We start from the raw sequence: 13382 nt of genomic DNA, 5'->3' as shown, positions 1-13382 counted from the left end.
GGCGAGCCCGCTTTCTTCACTCCGGAAATGAGAGAGAAAGTGTGAAACAAATCATGTTCTCTTTTTACGAGGTCTCTACTATGTAAATCAGTAAGATTGTTTCTCATTTTTCTATATGGATATAACTTTATTTTTCCATTTTTATGTTTTATAAGCAATCCACTTTAGATCTTTATTTTTCATTAGGCTATAAAGTTTATGCTAAATATACTACAATATAGGGATCCACCCATATCAAATACTCTTGAATTTTTGAGTACTTAGATCCAGATCTGTTATATTCATGACAAAAATTATATGGATATGGGTATACCTATATTCACTGCTATCCACACCTGACCCGGATCCATAAAAAATGTTTAAATTATTAAAATATTAATTATAAATTATGTTGAATTTGTATAAATAAAAACAGAAAGAGTAATATAGGCCATATGATATTTTCAAAATATCATAAGACATTAAAATATTAATCTTATACATGTATCATAATAAATTATATGTAAAAAGTGAATCCAAGTTAGAATGAGGTATTATAACCTTTAAATATATATACTCTTATCCAATGTTTTAGATACCCTATTTTCTGATAAGACTATATTTAGATTTTCAGATATTTTGTCGAGTCTTACTACGTTGTAGTAATTGTGGCGATAAATCTACCATTCTTGTAATTTACTTAAATAATTTGTTGGAATGTTCCTAGTAAACTATTCAAAACAACTTGTGAAAATAAGTTCAAATAATCAAAGACAGAGAAACAATTACAAACAATATTTTGAGTTGTTGGTTATAGAAAATTCTTTGTTCAGAGTATTTTTGCACGAAACAAAGACCAAAAGAAAATAAAACACCTATGTAAACTATTAATTTCTATATGAAATATTAAATACTTTATTTTGATATTAAGCATAATAAAATATATTAAGCACATTTAAAATTTGTAAACCTTCAAAATCATGGAATTATGATCATGTGAAACAGATTATTAACATATTGATTCTTTTCATGGTAGAATAACCCTATTTTGTATTGCTAGGTATGTTTTCTCTCCTATATTTGTAAATATATTTAATCAGTCAAATTAGTTTTCTCAATATATTATTTTTTATTATTTAATAACTAATTAATTATTTTTAAGTATGCGGTTTTTAGCGTCATAATTTCATTAAAATAATAATATGAACAATGATTTTAATTAAAATGAAAAATCAGTTTATTGTTTTGGATTTTTTTCATTAAAATTATAATCTGAACATTGATCTTCACTGAAGATCTAAAGATTTATAAACTTTTTTTGACAGATTCATATATTACGATACAATTAGATGAATTTGAATATCATCAAGACCTCATTATATCTCCATCAATTAAACATGTGTAGTCCTTATAAATGATAATGTTAAAACTCTAACTCCGTCCACATCTCCTAGCTAGATAAAAAATACAAGTCATGTTTGGAATTCTAGGGTTTATTGCCGCCATGGAAGAAGGTATAATAAAGTAGTCTCTACCCAAAGCAAGTCTCCAAGGATGGAGATTATCCTCCAATTTGATTTCTTAATTGAGATATTCACAAAGATTTCAATTGAAGACGTTGCGAGGTATCGTTGCATGTCGAAGCTTTTGTTTTCCTTACTGCATCGTCGAGAATTTACCCAAATGTTTTTAAAATCATGTCATTGGTTCGGCCGTATAATTTATTCACCTTCCTACACAAAGGTAAGCAGATGTTCTACTCCATACCTCAAGAATTAGATCCACACCGCAACTACTATTCTCCTATATCTCCCTATTACCATATGCATTTCCCTTAAAGTTTGGGTTCTGCGGAAAATATGTGTCCCTCTTCACTTCGTTTGATCTATAACAAATCTAAGAACCAATGATTTGTAAGCCTAGCACAGAGAGTACATATGTTTACCACTAGTGACAACGAAGAGGAATAAGATGAAACCCCATCTCGAGTATGATCACATCGAAAACTCTTCAAGGTATTATCCTTAAACACTTTTTGAATTGGATCATACCCGAGATAGGGTGTAATCTGATTCCTCTTGTTTGTCACTATGGGTAAAGATATGTACTATCTTGTGCTAGGGTTACAGAGCATCGGCTTCTTAAATTTGTCACATATCAAACCATGTAATGAGGGACACTTATCTTCCCAGAACCCAAACCTTTAGGGAAATGCATCTGGTAAGAAGGAGTTATAGGAGAAGAGTAGTTGCAATTTGGATCTAGTTCTTGAGGTATGGAGTAAAAGATCCGTTTACCGTTGTATAGGAAGTTGAATAAAATACGCGACCGAACCGATGATATATTTAGAAACAGTTGGGTGAATTCTCAACAACGCAGTATGAACGACTAAAGATTTGACACGCAACGAGACCTCAACGGTCTTACGATGACAATCTTGAGAATGTCTCAATTAATAGATCAAATGGGAGGATGATCTCCGTCATGTTTTCTCTTGGGGATTTGCTTGGGTTGGAGACCACTTTCTTTTTTCTTTTTTCCATGGTGGCGATAAAACCTAGAATCCCAACCATGAATTGTATTTTAATCTAGCAGATGTGGACAGAGTGAGAGTTTTAACATTTTCTCTTTATAAGAACCATACATGTCTAATTGATGTACATATAACAAGGTCTTGATGATATTCAAATTCATCTAAACTTATCGTAATATATGAATCTGTCAAAAAGGTAAAATTAAAAATCTTTAAATTGTTAGTGAAGTGTTCAGATTATTATTTTAATAAAAAATTTAGTGTACTTTTTGAATTAATTCTGATGATTTATTTATAAATGGAAATTCAAATTGGATGTTATTTTATTTTTAGACAATCCCCTATATGATAAAAGAGAAGTACACTTTTGATATCTCTAAAAATTGACTAAAATTTCCAAATTTGCCATTCAATTAGTTGTGAAGGATAGCTTTTATTGAAATTAGAATGGGTAATTTTTTGAATTTTTACAAATTAAAATCAATTATCCGACCCGTTTGCTAAAGATCCGCGTGTCTGCCCGTGTCTTAAAAGGAGTGTGACAGATCGAGTTCGATTCTCGTGGAAAACAAGGCATGTTCGATTTTTTTTACGGGCTTTTACTCTTCATCTCTGATAAATTATAGTAAATGGGCCCAGATTTTTAAATGGATCCAGCTTAACATATCATGTTTTATTATGCATTAATTATTAATTATAAGAAATCAAAACACCTATTTAATAATAATAACAATGACCTAATATAATTTTCCTCTTCTCTAAAACGCCGTCTCCCAACATTGGACAAGAAGAAAAAGAAGAAGAAGAAGAAAGATGTCTTCGATGATCAATCTAGTGACTTTGGTACCAAGGATTTGGATTTCAAGGAAGAGAAGCTAGGAGTTGCAGATTACAAATCCCTCTGATATGAGTTTGATGCTTGCGTTGCGGGTGAGAAAATGGGTTCTGGAGATGCGAGGACATTGAGTTACTCATGAAGTAGGAGATTTGCTGATTTGGTTTGGAGAAAGGTAAAACATGTTCGAAACCTTCCTCTGTGACACTAGCTTCTTAAATCTTTTTTATGATAGGATTGGATATACTCATGATTTATTCTTCCATACAAAAAAAAAACATGCTCCAGAGAAGCTTGGGATCTCTGCAATAAGGATTTAACTCAAAAAAATCTTACCTTAAAACTTACTTTCTAGGAAGCCATCTACCTCCTTTGGCCCATTCGATATTCGCGAGAACTTCATCAATGACCTTCATCAGGGGATGCATTAGATTTTATTTTTTATTATTTTTATTGTTAGACTTTGTGTTTTCATTGTATGCATTCTGCTGGATTGCTGGATTTTGACTATCTTTTAAAGCTAAAGGCATGTCCAGAATATTCTCTTTTACTGTCTTTGGATCTTCTCTTTATTTGTAATAATTATTTTTTTATAATGGGTTTATTACGAAACACTTTATTTCAATTATCTTAAAATAAAACTATTTCATGTTTAAAATCAGTATTGGAACTATAGCTTAACCAAGATAGTGGTCAAAACTAAAAATTAACCCAAAATTAAAAAATTGAATACTTGAAAATTGGATATTTAACTGTGTTTGGATATAAATCGGATAATTTCCCAGCCGATTATATTATTTCCATATCTAGATTTTGAATTTCCTAATATTCTCTTACTAATTTAAGATAATAAATTAAAAACATTTATTACTCTCGTTTCACCTTTATTTGATCTTTCTTTAATTTGTTATATTAATAAATATAGAATAAAAATTCATCTTTTTTAATATGTTGTCATTTGAAATTTTCAAAACGGATATATATTACTGAATTGTCTAAGAAAATATTACTATAAACTTATAATTTTATTAAAATAAAGTTTGGATATCTAAATCGGGTTGGTTAAATATTTTGGTTAAATCTAAGCGGGTTGGATAAATATTTTCATGAAATCTTATATTATACTTTAATGATAGAAAAAAGTATAAGACATACCGCATCGGTTAAACATTTTGGACAATGGTTTTAAATCATTATAAACATGACCAGTATGCTTCTAACTATGAATGAGCATGAAGTTTTACTTATCGGGCTTTCAATTTTAAACTTTTTGTTTCAGATTGTTTTAAATACCACTCTTGTAAATTTATCAAAAAGTCACTACAATTTGAAATTTATCAAAAATATATATGTAAGCTTTATATATATAGCCACAAATTATTTTTATATGTGTGTAAATTTAAAAACCTTATAAAAGCTTTATAAATACCATATAAGTACCTTTTTAAAACATTTTAATAACTTCGAATCCCAGTCTAACACAATACTGGCCAGTACTCCATGAAGTCTGACAATCTCCTGCACATACTTCTTGGTTAACACTGCCGCTCCATCAGTCTTCTTGATAGCCAGAAAGTGTGCAGACTTGGTCTAACGATCTACAATGACCCAAATAGCATCCTTGAACTGAGACACCGGCAAACCAACTATGAAATCCATCGTAATTATGTCCCACTTCCACTCTGGAATAGGAAGACTCTGCAGTAGACTACTTGGCACCTAATGCTCAGCTTTCACTAGCTGACACACATCACACTCATACACCCACTTAGCCACGTCTTTCTTCATCCCAACCCAATTGTAGTACCTCTCCAGGTCTCTGTACATCTTGGTCGATCCTGTATGAATAGAGAACATTCTCCCATGAGCCTCACTTATAATCTCACGCCTCAAACCTCATTCTTGGGAACACAAAACCGCCCATGCACAAGAATAGTCCCGTTGGCTGCAACCTGATACTCTGAATCTGTATCCTTAGAAGTACTAACCAGCCCTGCACCATTCTCCTGAGCTGCCCTACCTATTGTCAGAATATCTGCTCGGCTAGCTGCCTCTAACCCAAGTGACTCCTGAGAAGTAGCACACAAACGCAGAGTGCTAATCTCTCCTACCAAAGCCTTCATATCCTGCCCTCTAGCTGAAGCCGCTCGCTTCCTACTCAAGGCATCTGCAACCAAATTAGCCTTACCGAGATGGTAAGCTATCTCCAGGTCATAGTCTGCAACCAACTCCATCCACCGCCTCTGTCTTAAATTCAACTCAGATTGCGTGAATATGTACTTCAGGCTCTTATGATCTCTAAACAGCTGAACCTTCGCCCCATACAGATAGGATCTCCAAATCTTCAGAGCGAATACTACCGCCGCCATCTCCAAGTCTTGAGTAGGGTAGTTGCCCTCATGCTTCCGCAACTGCCGCAAAACATATGCAATCAACTTACCCTACTGCATTAACACACAACCGAAAACAACTCCAGAAGCATCTCTGTACACCACATACGGCTCCCCCTGTTATGTTAGAGCCAAGACCGGCGTACTTGTCAACATCTTCTTAAGCTTAGCAAAACCCTGCTCACACTCAGGAGTCCACACAAAAGGAATATCCTTCGCCGTCAACTTGGTTATCGGTTGAGCTGTGCTTGCAAAACCCTTCATGACCCTTCTGTAGTATCCCGCCAATCCCAGAAAACTCTAGATCTCCGTGGCATTCTGCGATTTAGGCCAATCTCTAATAGCCTCAATCTTCGCTAGCACCACAAAAATTCCCTCTACAGACAATATGACGCATAAAACCCATCTCTCTCCGCCATAAACAACACTTGCTTAGCTTAGCATACAGCTTCTCCAAAACCGCCCTCAAGTGCACCTTGTATTCCTCAGGACTCTTAGAATACACCAAGATATCGTCGATGAAGATGATAATGAACTGATCTAGAAACTCCTGGAACACACTGTTCATCAGCCTCATGAACGTCGCTGGTGCATTTTTCAATCCGAAAGGCATCATCACAAATCATAATGCCCATATCTCGTCTTGAACGCCATCTTACGGATATGCGTTCCTTTACCCGATTTTGGATGCATCTTACTGGACTCTCATCAAAGGATTCTTCTAAGGCCGAAGTTCCTTTACCCGATTCTCGAGAATCCTCACCGGTCTCGCCTCTAAAGTTATGATGGGCTGAAAATCTGCCAGAATCTTAGCCAACACCTCATCATCCTTATGCAGACATTTCTTCAGCATCGACACATGGAACACCTTATGGAACGCCTGCATAACCTTAGGTAACTCCAACCGATACGCCACCGGTCCAACCCGCACCAAAATCCTGAAAGGACCCATATACCTAGGACTCAACTTAGTCTAAGTAAGGGACCTGTTAGGACCACGTAATATCGCCATTTTGAGATACACCATATCTCCAACCTCAAACGCTAACTCCTTACGCCGCTTATCAACATAACTCTTCTGTTGATCTTGAGCCTCCTTCATGTTCAACTTAAGAACCCGAATCTTCTCCAAAGTCTCCTGAACAAAGTATGCACCATATATGCTCCTCTCCCGCACTTTGGTCCATTATAGAGGTGTCCAACATGGCCTTCCATACAACGCCTCAGAAGGAGCCATCCCAATAATCGCCTGGTAGCTATTATTGTAGGCAAAATCCACCAAGCTCAAGTGATCGTCCCACTGACCACCCCAATCCAACACACATATCGTCAAAATATCCTCAAGCGTCTGGATGGTCCGCACTGGATGCCCGTATGTTTGAGGATGGTAAGCCGTACTTAGATGCACATTTGTACCCATCTCCTTTAGGAAAGCCAAGAATCACATCATACAGCTCCACTGGACTAATGTACAGATCTGCCGGCATTGACTCCCCCGCAATCTGCACATCCACACCACTAACCCGTTCCTGAAGCTCTAGCAACGCGCATCCTATGACTCTTAACGGCTCCGAAATAACCACCAGGATCTCCTCGGATGTTACCAACCGCCGCGCACTCCGGTTTAATGAAGCTATTCGTAGCTCTAGAATGAAACATTTGCTGATATGATCATGGATAGCACTAAGGAATTGGAGCATGAACCGAAGCTTAAACTTGAAGAAGCTAAGCTCATAGCTAAGGAGAAGCAGCTCGGAGAGGAGGATAAGCTTGTAGCCGAGGATGCTCTTGTCACACCAACTGGTCCAATGACTCGCTCAAGAGCTAAAATGTATAACGAAGCTGTTGGAGGATTAATTAATCAGATTCGGAGCCAACACGATCAAGACATCAAGTATGTAGGAAAATCTTGTCAAACCACTTTGGTTTTGATCCAAGCTAAGTGATTCAACAATGGGAAAAGTGTCATGGTTGTACTCTTTTTCCCTTGTCAAGTTTTGTCCCACTGGGTTTTCCTGAAAAGGTTTTTAATGAGGCAACTGTTTCACTTCACCATTGCCCATTTGTTGAATCAAAAGCCCAAGGCCTTTTATGCATTTAAGGAGCCATGACCAAGAAGAGGAAGAGGGTCAATCTATCTTTTAAATTTCAAGTTTTGAATTTATTGCTTTGTATTTTCGAGAACAGCCTTGTAACTTGTTCCAAGGCTTATTCTTTCTCTTCTTTATAAACTCCCTTGTAATCTATTTGAAACTCAACCTTCCTTTTTATCAAAAACCTTTTCTCTAAAGAGATCTTTTAGTTGGTGTGTATATCCAGCTTTTCTCTTGTTCGTGTGTATATCCAGCAAAAACCTTAGCCTCTTTGGTGCGTATATCCAAAGGATCTAAGTTCGGTATCGTGATGCTATTCCGCAAGCTTCTTGTGATATCCATCGACCATTCAACTTCTATTCCGTACCACGGCTTTCTAGCCAAATCTATCCTTGCTCAACTTAAAAGTGTCGAATCCTAGGGATATTCTCATCATTTGCTAACCCACTATAGTAACGAATTTGGTGGAAAGGAAATCAAGGACCAATAAATGAGTATTAGGTCGTTGAGTCCCTTTCAGTCCCAACCTATTAAAGTAAGTAGTTTATCTAAGGTTCATACCCTGAAAAGTGTGACCAGACAACATTTGGTTATTAGTTCATGGAGTTTAATATTTCTGGAAATCTAAACAAAAATCAGGTATTACTCAATCATCAATTTTAAAACAATTATGAAAGTCATTTGTTTTTTTTCTATATATATAAATACTAGTTAAAATTATATATTATTCGTTTAGTAATATGTTTTAGATTCTACAGTATGTTTTAAATGAATTTTAAAATGAACTTCCCTGCCTGCTTCTTGTAGACTGAACTTTTTTTTTTCTTTTCTTTCAATCAAAAGTCTTTCTTTTTTGTCTTTTGATCAAAATAGAAGGAAATTTTTGTCTTTTATCTTAACTGTATAAAAATAAATTTTGATCGAAAAACTTTTATATTAGGTTTCAACCAATTTACTGGACTAAAATCTGCTGTGCCCTTTGACCACAATCTATATACTCTCTTACCCTTTTATGTTCGAAGTACCCCTTGACTTATATTGACTAAATAAAGAACATATTTTGCCCCTCTTATTGATTAATTTAATTTAAATAAAAAAGGAAAAAGATGGACGCGGACCCCACTCCACCACCATCTTCTCTCTTCTTCAACCACGATCCCTCTCCACCATCGGACCCAATCCTCCATCGACGAGCTCCTTCTCCGTTTAACTCCATCGTCTCTCTCATCAACACGAGAAGCAACTCAACAACTGAGGTAATACACTTATTCGTATTCATTGTTAAATTCAAAACTCGTTGGCATGAAGTAGAGTTGTTGTGGATTGTATTTGTTCCCTATTGAACTATTAACATTGTAGATTTGGATTTGATCCGATTTTTCTTATCCTCATTGTCAATTAGGGATATGAGTCGAATTGGGTCGACTATTTTTCATAATGTGTGCATTGTAACAGTTCAATCGAATTGAATCGTAGGAATGTATTCGAAAATCAGTAGTATGCGTTGTAGTACAACTGGTAGAACTTGGTATAACTATTTGGGCACAACTTGGTACAACTATAATAATAAAACTTGTAGTACAAATGGTACTCTTTGTTATAACTTGGTATAACTATGAACACGACAAAGATTATAATGTTAGTTATCCTATTCTATTTCAAGCCACAATGAATAAAAACCATCGAAAAATCATAATATATGATTATGGGGGATATTATGCAACAAGAGAAAATGAACCAAGATGAAATTTAAGAGATAAAGTTCATCCATCTCTTAGAATGGAGACAGATTATGCAGTGGAGAACATGGACACAGGAAGAAGAAATCTACCATCGCAAGGTGGTTTGAGAGTCAGGGTTCCCGAAGTTGATTGATTGTATTTTGATGTAATATCCTATTTGAACAATTAGGTACACCTTGTTTTTGTTATGGTACAACTTGAATAATTTGAATTTGATTTTTGGACTTTCTTACGTCAACTTGTTTTAATGATATTTAAATTGATATATATTTTTAAATAAAAATCTATATTCTTATATTTAAAAAATATTTAAATAATCAAAAATAAGGATTTATTTTAATTAATCAAATAATCAGGATTTATTTGAATTTTTAATAAACATGAATTGGAATTAAATATAGAAAACTTAATAAATATAAAAATGAACTGAATTATAATTTCATCATGTTATCCAATATATATATAAAATAAGGAATCATGATTTTATTATTATATTTCACTATAGATATCATCATATTCTAAGTTTATCAAGAAATACCTTACACATTAAGGGTCACTTTCTCATTGCAAACAACATATAATTAGAAAAGGTAAGAAACAAATGTTTTCAAAAATATTTATGCATGTACATGTGGTATATGTACCTCAATTAATTAAAATCATGTGTACAACTAAAAATATTTCTTTTAAACATTGTATAACTAATTATAACAAAAAAAATAAAAAAGTACAACTTGCCAAAACGAGTACAACTTGTAACTTTGGTACAACTAGTGCATTTTGGCGGCTACACATGTGTCTTTTGGCGGATACACGTGTCTAATGTGGATCACGTGTTTGTTGTTTGGTCCTTTTATTTTTTATTTTTATTTTTCCTACACTTAAGAATTTTTAAAAAATTCAATTCCAAATTGAAATTGAAAGAGGGAATCGGGAATCGGGTATAGCTACGATTTACTGTCCTTTTACTCTCTTTACTTCTTCTCCTTCTTTCTTTCTGGGTTGGTGCGATTTCGTCTTTTATTTTGGGTTTGCTATTTATGAGAATGAGCTGCGAATCTGGAGCATCGGGAATCTTATGTGGGATTTCTGTGGTTCTCTTCTTGTGATAGGGCTGGGAATATCGTACAATAAAGTGTAACTTGTTCTTCGTAGTACAACTAAGTATAACTTGTTCTTCGTAATGGTACAACTAAGTATAACTTGTTCTTCGTAATTGTACAACTATGTATAACTTTTTCTTATCGTACGATATGATTGTAATTTTCCCTATCGGCTTAACTTTGTTGGCAATTTGAAGTTAATTCGTGTATTTAGATTGTATTGTATTGTTGTAAATCTTGTATTTTGTAATAGTACAACTCGTATCTAGTTATACCAAGTTGATCTTTTCAATGCAGTTGTACCTAGTTTACCTATAAATGCACTCAGAAACTTAACAAACAACATTAAGCTAAACCAGAATAGTTCAAAGACACACCAATCCAAAAAAAAACACAACAAACCACAAACATATCTAAAGAGTTCACATATAATATGATTCAAAAACACAACATAAAATAAATCAATTTCTTAGTGAAAATAAACTAGCTATGCCGAGTTCGCACAAGTTGTACTATTCTATCCAAGTTGTACATATCGTTGAACCCCAGAATTTGATTTCGGATTTGAATCTGTTTCATCATAATCATTTCCACGAGTCCCATTTTCTTCTACGATTGCATCTGTTGCCTTTTTGATTTCACCTACTAGATCTGAATCTTTGTTAAAGCTTGTGTTCTTTGTACGCACCATTCTCTTATCCTTCACACAAAATAAATAACCGCAAATTAACAACATACTTGAGTAATAAAAAAAATCAACAACCCCAAATTAGATTAACAAATCGAAAACACCTAAATCGACAACATCCAAGCGGATCTAACATAAAATACCCAAAGAATCATTGATTTTGACTTACCCAGAATCAAGTTGTCCTTAGTTGTACTCGACGAACTGCTTGTGATTTTTGGATTTTTCAAACACTTAGGATTTGAGAGTTTTATAATTTTTCAATCGATGAGGAAGACAAAAGGGTGAAAGATCCGATGGATATCCAAAAGTGAAATGGGTTTTCGGATTTTATGTGGTTGGATCTGTAATTTTTAGGTTTTAGTAAGGGTGGGTAGGTATTTACACCCATTTTCGATTTTTTGAAGTAAATTAATTATTTTTTCCTTTGGTCAAACCCTTATTAGAATAAGGATATAGGTCAAAGGGCATCAAAGACTTTGGTCCCAATTTACTCAAGTTTCGTCTTATCCTAACTTAGTTCGGTTTGGAGTCCGTAGAAGTGGCTCAATAAATTGGGCTCAATATTCTTTTTGTACTACATTTTCATGGGCCAATAAATGTTAAAAATCAAATGCTCAAGGCCCAATTATTAAAGTATATAATCTGCCGTTCCATTCACATATTGAAACCCTACTTCTCTTAAGATTCTCCGCCGCTAGTACAAAAATTTAGAGTTCTCAGAAAAATTGGAATCTGAGTTTCAAAACCGCTCATCACATTTTGAAACCTTTGAACGCATGTGGTTTGATATAGGTAAGTGATTTTCTCTTCTTTATAGCATTGTGATTTCGAGCCTTTGTAATGAAGTTCGTAGAAGATTATATAACTCTTTTGGTTCTCAAGGATATTGGTGGTGATTAGGCGAGCCCGCTTTCTTCACTCCGGAAATGAGAGAGAAAGTGAGAAACAAATCGTAAAGAGTTCTCTTTTTGCGAGGTCTCTACTATGTAAATCAGTAAGATTGTTTCTCATTTTTCTATATGGATATAACTTTACTTTTCCATTTTTATGTTTTATAAGCAATCCACTTTAGATCTTTATTTTTCATTAGGCTATAAAGTTTATGCTAAATATACTACAATATAGGGATCCACCCATATCAAATACTCTTGAATTTTTGAGTACTTAGATCTAGATCTGTTATATTCATGACAAAAATTATATGGATATGGATATACCTATATTCACTGCTATCCACACCTGACCCGGATCCATAAAAAATGTTAATATTATTAAAATATTAATTATAAATTATGTTGAATTTGTATAAATAAAAACAGAAAGAGTAATATAGGCCATATGATATTTTCAAAATATCATAAAACATTAAAATATTAATCTTATACATGTATCATAATAAATTATATGTAAAAAGTGAATCCAAGTTAGAATGAGGTATTATAACCTTTAAATATATATACTCTTATCCAATGTTTTAGATACCCTATTTTCTGATAAGACTATATGTAGATTTTCAGATATTTTGTCGAGTCTTACTACGTTGTAGTAATTGTGGCGATAAATCTACCATTCTTGTAATTTACTTAAATAATTTGTTGGAATGTTCCTAGAAAACTATTCAAAACAACTTGTGAAAATAAGTTCAAATAATCAAAGACAGAAAAACAATTACAAACAATATTTTGAGTTGTTGGTTATAGAAAATTCTTTGTTCAGAGTATTTTTGCACAAAACAAAGACCAAAAGAAAATAAAACATCTATGTAAACTATTAATTTCTATATGAAATATTAAATATTGTATTTTGATATTAAGCATAATAAAATATATTAAGCACATTTAAAATTTGTAAACCTTCAAAATCATGGAATTATGAACATGTGAAACAGATTATTAACATATTGATTCTTTTCATGGTAGAATAACCCTATTTTGTATTGCTAGGTATGTTTTCTCTCCTATATTTGTAAATATATTTAATCAGTCAAATGAGTTTTCTCAATATATTATTTTTTAT

General features: G+C 33.6%; 2 long non-coding RNA genes across 5 annotated transcripts in view; both read left to right on the top strand.

The window, feature by feature from the left end:
- The first annotated feature begins 19 nt into the window (after positions 1-19).
- On the top strand, positions 20-9321 carry LOC111832082. Of its 4 annotated transcripts, none has more exons than XR_002835219.1 (3): positions 20-90; positions 3304-3522; positions 8930-9321. It is a non-coding gene; the product is annotated as an uncharacterized LOC111832082 (long non-coding RNA). The 4 variants fall into 4 exon arrangements; XR_002835218.1 differs by lacking the exon at positions 8930-9321 and adding an exon at positions 3703-3966; XR_002835217.1 differs by lacking the exon at positions 8930-9321 and adding an exon at positions 3636-3966.
- Positions 9322-12039: 2718 nt separating this feature from the next.
- Positions 12040-13382, top strand: part of LOC111832081 — a 3990-nt gene continuing 2647 nt past the window's right edge. The window contains exons 1-2 of the long non-coding RNA XR_002835216.1: positions 12040-12158; positions 12249-12360. This is a non-coding gene — a long non-coding RNA (uncharacterized LOC111832081). The remainder of the gene's footprint in view (positions 12159-12248; positions 12361-13382) is intronic.

Source organism: Capsella rubella, unplaced genomic scaffold (assembly GCF_000375325.1).
Source record: "Capsella rubella cultivar Monte Gargano unplaced genomic scaffold, Caprub1_0 scaffold_2, whole genome shotgun sequence".
Lineage (NCBI taxonomy): Eukaryota > Viridiplantae > Streptophyta > Magnoliopsida > Brassicales > Brassicaceae > Capsella > Capsella rubella.
This window is presented reverse-complemented; position numbering and strand designations above follow the sequence as displayed.